This window comes from Galeopterus variegatus, unplaced genomic scaffold, assembly GCF_000696425.1.
Source record: "Galeopterus variegatus unplaced genomic scaffold, G_variegatus-3.0.2 Scaffold783, whole genome shotgun sequence".
NCBI classification, from domain to species: domain Eukaryota; kingdom Metazoa; phylum Chordata; class Mammalia; order Dermoptera; family Cynocephalidae; genus Galeopterus; species Galeopterus variegatus.
The window spans coordinates 81,194-87,636 of record NW_007726894.1 but is presented as its reverse complement, the minus strand read 5'-3'; the positions used below and the strand labels follow the sequence as shown (position 1 = coordinate 87,636).

Sequence of the window (6,443 nt, the reverse complement as noted above, 5' to 3'; positions counted from 1 at the left end):
TTGACTTGGTGTTGTCAGCACCACGCTCAGCCAGTGAGCGAACCGGCCATCCCTATGTGGGATCCGAACCCGTGGCCTTGGTGTTATCAGCACCGCACTCTCCCGAGTGAGCCACGGGCCGGCCCTTGGTTAAGTTTCAATCTTTTCCTTTTTTTTTGTCCTTTTTCGTGACCGGTAACGGGATCGCAACCCTCAGTGTCACGCCCGCACCGCAACCGGCAATGGGATCGCAACCCCCGGCGTCGCGCCCACACCGCGCTCAACCAGTGAGCGGACCGGTCTCTATATGGGATCCGAACCCTCGGCGGGAGCGCCGCCGCACTCCCAAGCGCCGCACTCTACAGAGTGCACCACCGGGCCGGCCCTCAATCTTTTCCTTTTTAAACAAATAAATTTAAGAATATAAACTTTCCTCTGAGTACCACTTTGGTCAAATATTATAAGTATTTACATAAAGTGTTTCCAATATCATTAATTTCGATGTAGAAAAATAGAAAGAAAAAAGGCAACTCACAGACTAAAATATGTAACACTAATCAATAAGATAAGGTGTTCCATTTCACTAGATTAGGCAACTGCCAATTTCAAAAGACACTTTTGTGTATCATGGTGAAAAACGTGAAAGAGTAATAATATGCCATGCTGGTAAAGGTATGCGGAAAAGAGTGTGCTCCTTTGTCATTAAGGGAGGGCAATTTAACTCCATCAGTTAGATCTAGACGTGCACATATACTCTGACCTGGTAATTCTACTTTCTATCAATGTCTTTCAGAGAACTACATTTATATGTGTACAGAACATCCACACAGCATAATTTATAACAGAGAAATACTGGAGACAACTTAAACATCCATCAACTGGAGAATGGAAAAATGAATTTTGGGATATTTAACAGCCATTAAAAAATAAGTAGATTTTAAGAACCAAGACAAAATTGTATCCATGATGTATAGACAAGAGATAAATACAAAAAACAAGTTCACAAAACAGTATGTAAAATATGATCCCATGGTAGTTTAAATACAAACAAAAGAATTTCACAATGCCACTGCTTTGGATTGAATGTTCCCCCCAAACTCATTGAAACTTAAATTGTGTCTTCCAAAGTTCCCGGTATTGGAAACTTGGCCCCCACTGTGACAGTTGGGAGGGTGAGAAATTCTATTATGGTAATTGAAAGGTGGGGCCTTGAAGAGGTGATTAGATTGTAGGACTGTGCCTTAGTGGATGGATTAATAATGGTGGTCAGGGGTGTGGTTCTGAGGGCTTTAAAAGGAGATCATGTGAGTCTTTCTCTCTCTCTGCTCTATCATTTTCTGCCATGTGAGACCTCTGCATTGCTGTAAAGCTACCACCAAAGAAGACCCTCACCAGACGTGTTCTCTGACTGTGGACTTCCCAGCCTCAGAAACTATAAGCAACAAATTCCTTTTTCTTGTAATCACCCAGTTCTAAGTAGTCTGCTATAAGCAACAGAAGTGGACTAATACAGAAAACTGGTACCAGAGAAGCAGGGTGTTGCTTATAACAAATACTTGAAAATGTGGAAGTGGCTTTGGAACTGTGTATTGAGGAGAGGCTGGAAGAATTTGGAGGAACAGGCTAGGAAAAGCCTAGAGTTTAAAGTGTTTTAGAGACTGGTTAAATGGCAGTGAGCAGAATGCTCATAGAAATATGGACAGTAAAGGCCATTCTAAGAAGATCTCAGATGCGAATGAGAAGGAATTTATTGGAAATTAGGGCAAAGATCACCCTTGATATGAACTGGCAAGGAACCTGGCCACATTCTATTTATGCCCCCAAATTTTATGGAATGTGGAACTTCAAGGTGTTGACCCAGGGTATGTGGTGAAAGAAATCTCTGAACAGCAAAGCATTTAGGAAGTTACATAGCTACTTGCAACAGCCTACACTGAGTTATAGCAGCAAAAGATGTTGACCCAGGGTATGTGGTGAAAGAAATCTCTGAACAGCAAAGCATTTAGGAAGTTACATGGCTACTTGCAACAGCCTACACTGAGTTATAGCAGCAAAAGAATGACATAAAGCCAAATTTAAAATTAAAAAGAAAGGAGAGTATAAAGATTTCGAAAATTTGCAGCCTGGCCATGCGGTAGAGAAGCGGAGAGCATTTTCAGGAAAACAATTCAATGATGTAGCCCAGCAACCCTTTGCTATTAGATTACTACAGAAGAAAGGGAATATCAAGAGTAGGGAAAAAAGACCTTGAGGGCATTTCAGAGATCTTGGAGGCTGCATCTTCCATTACAAGCCCAGAAGCCTAGGGAGACAGAATGGTCTTGGAGAACAGGCTTGAGGAGCCCTCCATGGGCTCACTGCCCAGGACCAACTTGGGATGCTGCTCCCCACACAAGCACCCGACTGCTTCAGCTACTCCAGCCATGGCTAAATTGGCCCCAGGTGTGGTGGACCCACAGCTTTGGAAAATACAAGCCAGAAGCCTTGGCAGCATCCACATAGTGTTAGGTCTGCAGGCTTACAGAATGCCAGAGCTGTGGAGGCTTCCAAGCCTCCACCCTGATTTCAACGGATGTATAGAAAAGCTGGAGGGCCCAGGAAGAGATCTGTCTCAGGGGTGGAGTCACCACATAGAGCCTTTGCTACAGCAATGCTGAACAGAAATGTGGGTTCAGAGTTGCAGCAGAAAAACCCCACCAGTGCCATGCTTAGTAGAGCCATGACAGCAGGGCCACCATAGAGACTCCAGACCTGTAGAACTACCAGAGTGCATCTCCAGCCTGCGAGAGCTAAAGCATCACCTGAAACCAGGAAAGCCATAGGAGCAGAGCTCCCTGAGGACTTGGGGACCAAACCACCACACCAGCATGCAGAGGATGTTGAACATGGAGTCAAGGTACATTATTTGCCAGCTTTAAGATTCTATATCTGCTCTGCTGGGTTTTGGACTTGTTTGGGACCTGTTACACCTTTCTTTTGGCCTATTTCACCCTTTTTGAACGGGAATATGTACCCTGTGCTTGTCCCATCATTGTATCTTGGAAGTAGATAACCTGTTTTGATTTCACAGATGGGACTTTGAACTTTGGACTTTTGAGTTTGATACCAGTTAAGACTTTGGGAATGAAATGAACGTACTTGTATGTGAAAGGACATGATTTGGGGGGACCAGGGGTGGAATGCTGTGGATTAAATGTCCCCCCCCAAACTCACTGAAGCTTAAATTGTGTCCCCCAAAGTTCCAGGTATTGGAAACTTGGCCCCCACTGTGACTGTTTGAAGGGCAGGAAATCTTATTATGGTAATTAAAAGGTGGGGCCTTAAAGAGGTGATTAGACTATAGGACCATGCCTTAGTGAATGGATTAATAATGGTGGTCAGTGGCATGGTTCTGAGGGTTTTAAAAAGACAGCATGTGAGAGTCTCTCTCTGCTCCGTCATTTTCTGCCACGTGAGACCCCTACATTGCTGTAAAGTCACTACCAAAGAAGACCCTCATCAGATGTGTTCCCTGGGCTTTGGATTTCCCAGCCTCTGAAACTGTAAACAATAAATTTTGTTTTCTTATAAATTACCCAGTTCCAGGTATTTTGTTATAAGCAACAGAAATGGACTAATACAGTCACTTTTGTATAAAGACAGCAAATGACCTGAAGTATACACACTTTCAAACTGTGGTCACTTCTAGCAACTGAGAGTAGCAGAGAGGTAAGAAGAACCTTCACATTTTATTTACATTCACTCCTGTATTATCTGAAAAAGATTTTTTTTCTTTTTGGTGAGCATATATAATTTTAAAAAGCCTCCCATCCTACCCCTCACAGTGTAGTTTCTGAAATTATACTAAGGAGGAGTTAAAAGCTCTGGTGGTCTCATTAACACGCCCTTTTGAAAAGTGATCAATTAATTCACGAAAGCTGCGTAAAATAATGACATTAATGGAAAAACAGAGATTTAACATGTACTGACCCATGACATGGTCTGCTGATGTGCCTCACTTTTACAAACCTAGCAGGCTTGCCGTCCAGACTAGCTTTTCCTGCCAGGCTGACAGGCCAGGCAAGGCTTCTGAGAAACAGGCAGAGCCCATTTTCATGTTTCATATCTCAAACTCTTTGTCTGAAAGCTCTTTGAGTGATCCAAGCAGAAAGCCTGGAGACAGGCACACCCCACAGGCTCGTGGCTCAACTAAATCTTCTTCCTACACCACCCACTCTCAACAGTTGGCCCAATATTGCAAAGCTGCAAGAAACCAAAGCCAAGGAGGATCAGATGTGAGGTCTTAAGTCCTCCTTGGCAGTTCCCTCCTTAACCTGGAGACCTCTTGACCTGGAGATAGAATATCCCTATCAAAGACACTTGGCAGCCAAGGAGACCTGCCCATGTATAAAGTTCGTCTGACTTTCTCCTTTTCTTCCTTCCAAAGGTTGAGCCAACTATATTGTAGTGGTTCTAGATGAAACCTTTGAAAAAGAGAAATAATTGGAATCTCCTTCCTCCATGACGCTAAAGATTCTTCCCTCACTAAGAACCATTTTCCAACAGAGCATTAAATTATTTAAATGCTTGTTCTTTAAGGGTTAACTTCAGTAGGGTTTATTATTAAATGACTAGAGTAGGCATTGGTGCTCTACTCCAACCTCTCTAAATGTCTTTATTAAAAATTTACCAACATAATTGGAAAACTCAATACTGTTAAGATATCAATTCTTCCCCAACTGCTGTATAGATTCAATGCAATCCCTATCAAAATCCCAGTAGAACTTTTTGTAGAAATCAACAACCTGATTCTAAATTTGAAGGACAAATGTACCAGAATATCTGAAACAATTCTGAAAAAAGCATAATAAAGTTGCAAAGACAATTCAGTGGAGAAAGGACAGTCTTTTCAACAGGTAGTACAAAAGGTATAAAAAGATGAATCTTTATCCATACCTCACACCATATACAAAAATGAAATCAAAATGGATCACAGACCTAAATGTAAAACCTAAAGCTATATAATTTCTAAAAATATATATATAGAGAAGAAAGTATCTGTATCTTACTCACTAAAAAAAAAAAAAAAAAAAAAAAAAAAAAAAAAGGATAAATTAAGGGGCTGTTCAGTTAGCTCAGTTCATCAGAGCATGTGTTGCTAACACCAAGGACAAGAGTTTGGATCCCCAAACTGGCCAGCTGCTAAAAACATCAAAAAAAGGATAAATTGAAGTCTATCATAACTAAGAACCTCTGCTCTTCAAAAGACACGGTTAAGAGAATAAAAAGACAAGTGACAGACTGGGAGAAAATCACATATCTCATAAAGAACTTGTGTCCAAAATATATAAAAAACTCACAACTCAATAATTTAAGAAAACAACCCAATTTTTGAAAGTGAGCAAGAGATTTGAATAGACAGTTCACTGGATATAAGGAAGGAAAATAATCACATTAATAAATGCTGAATATCATTAGTTATTAGGGAAATGCAAATTAAATCTATAATGAGATATTGGAATGGCTAAAATTTTTTTAAAACCTGACAATATAAGTGCCGGGGAGGATACATAACAACTGGAACTCTCATACACTGCTGATGGGAATGCAAAATGGTACAAACACTCTGGAAAATGGTTTGACTGTTTCTTATAAAGTTAAACATGTATTTCCTAGAGCCCAGCAATCCCATTCCTAGGCATTTATCCAAGTGAAATGAAGACATTTGTTCACACAAAAACCTGTATGCAAATGTTTATATTAGCTTTATTTGTAATTACCAAAAACTGCAAATGACTCAAATGTCCCTCAGCTAGGGAAGGAATAAACTGTGGTATATCCATACAATGGAATAATATTCAGCAATAAAAAGCGACTAATTCCTGATATATGCAAAAACATGGGTGATACTCAAATATATTAAACTAAGTGAAAGTGGCCATACACTAAAGGGTACATATGGCATGATTCCATTTATATGACATTCTGGAAAAGGCAAACTATTGGGATAGACATCAGAGCAATGGTGAGCCAGGGATAAGGGAGCGGTGAGGGGTTGACCACAAAGGAACAAGGGAAAATTTTCTGTGTGACAAAACTGTTCTGTGTTTTGATTGTAGTGGCAGTTATACAACTGTGTTTGTCAAAACTCACAGAACTGTACACAAGAAAGAATGAATTTTACTGTATATCTAAATTTTATAACTTTTTTAAAAAAGCTCCAAAATAGAAACCATAAAATACAAAACAAAATAAAAAAAAACACTATGAAAATGACTGTAAAGTTTCTGCATGCCTGAAGAAAAAAACCTTTTAAACAGGACCATTAAAAACAAGGTCTACAATGTCATACTCATATGCACTTGTTCTCTTTGCCACCCCCTACTCTCTACAGGTCTAGCAAAGGGCATTTCAAAGGCAACCATCTCAGCTCCCCGATTCTTACCTGAACCACGGACTATTTTAGGATTGAAAGGAGGCACTAA

General features: G+C 40.4%; 1 protein-coding gene across 3 annotated transcripts in view; it reads right to left on the bottom strand.

Annotated features, from left to right (window-relative positions):
* ANKS1A (ankyrin repeat and sterile alpha motif domain containing 1A) overlaps positions 1 to 6,443 on the bottom strand; it is a 112,719-nt gene that overhangs the window by 82,116 nt on the left and 24,160 nt on the right. The window lies entirely within an intron of this gene.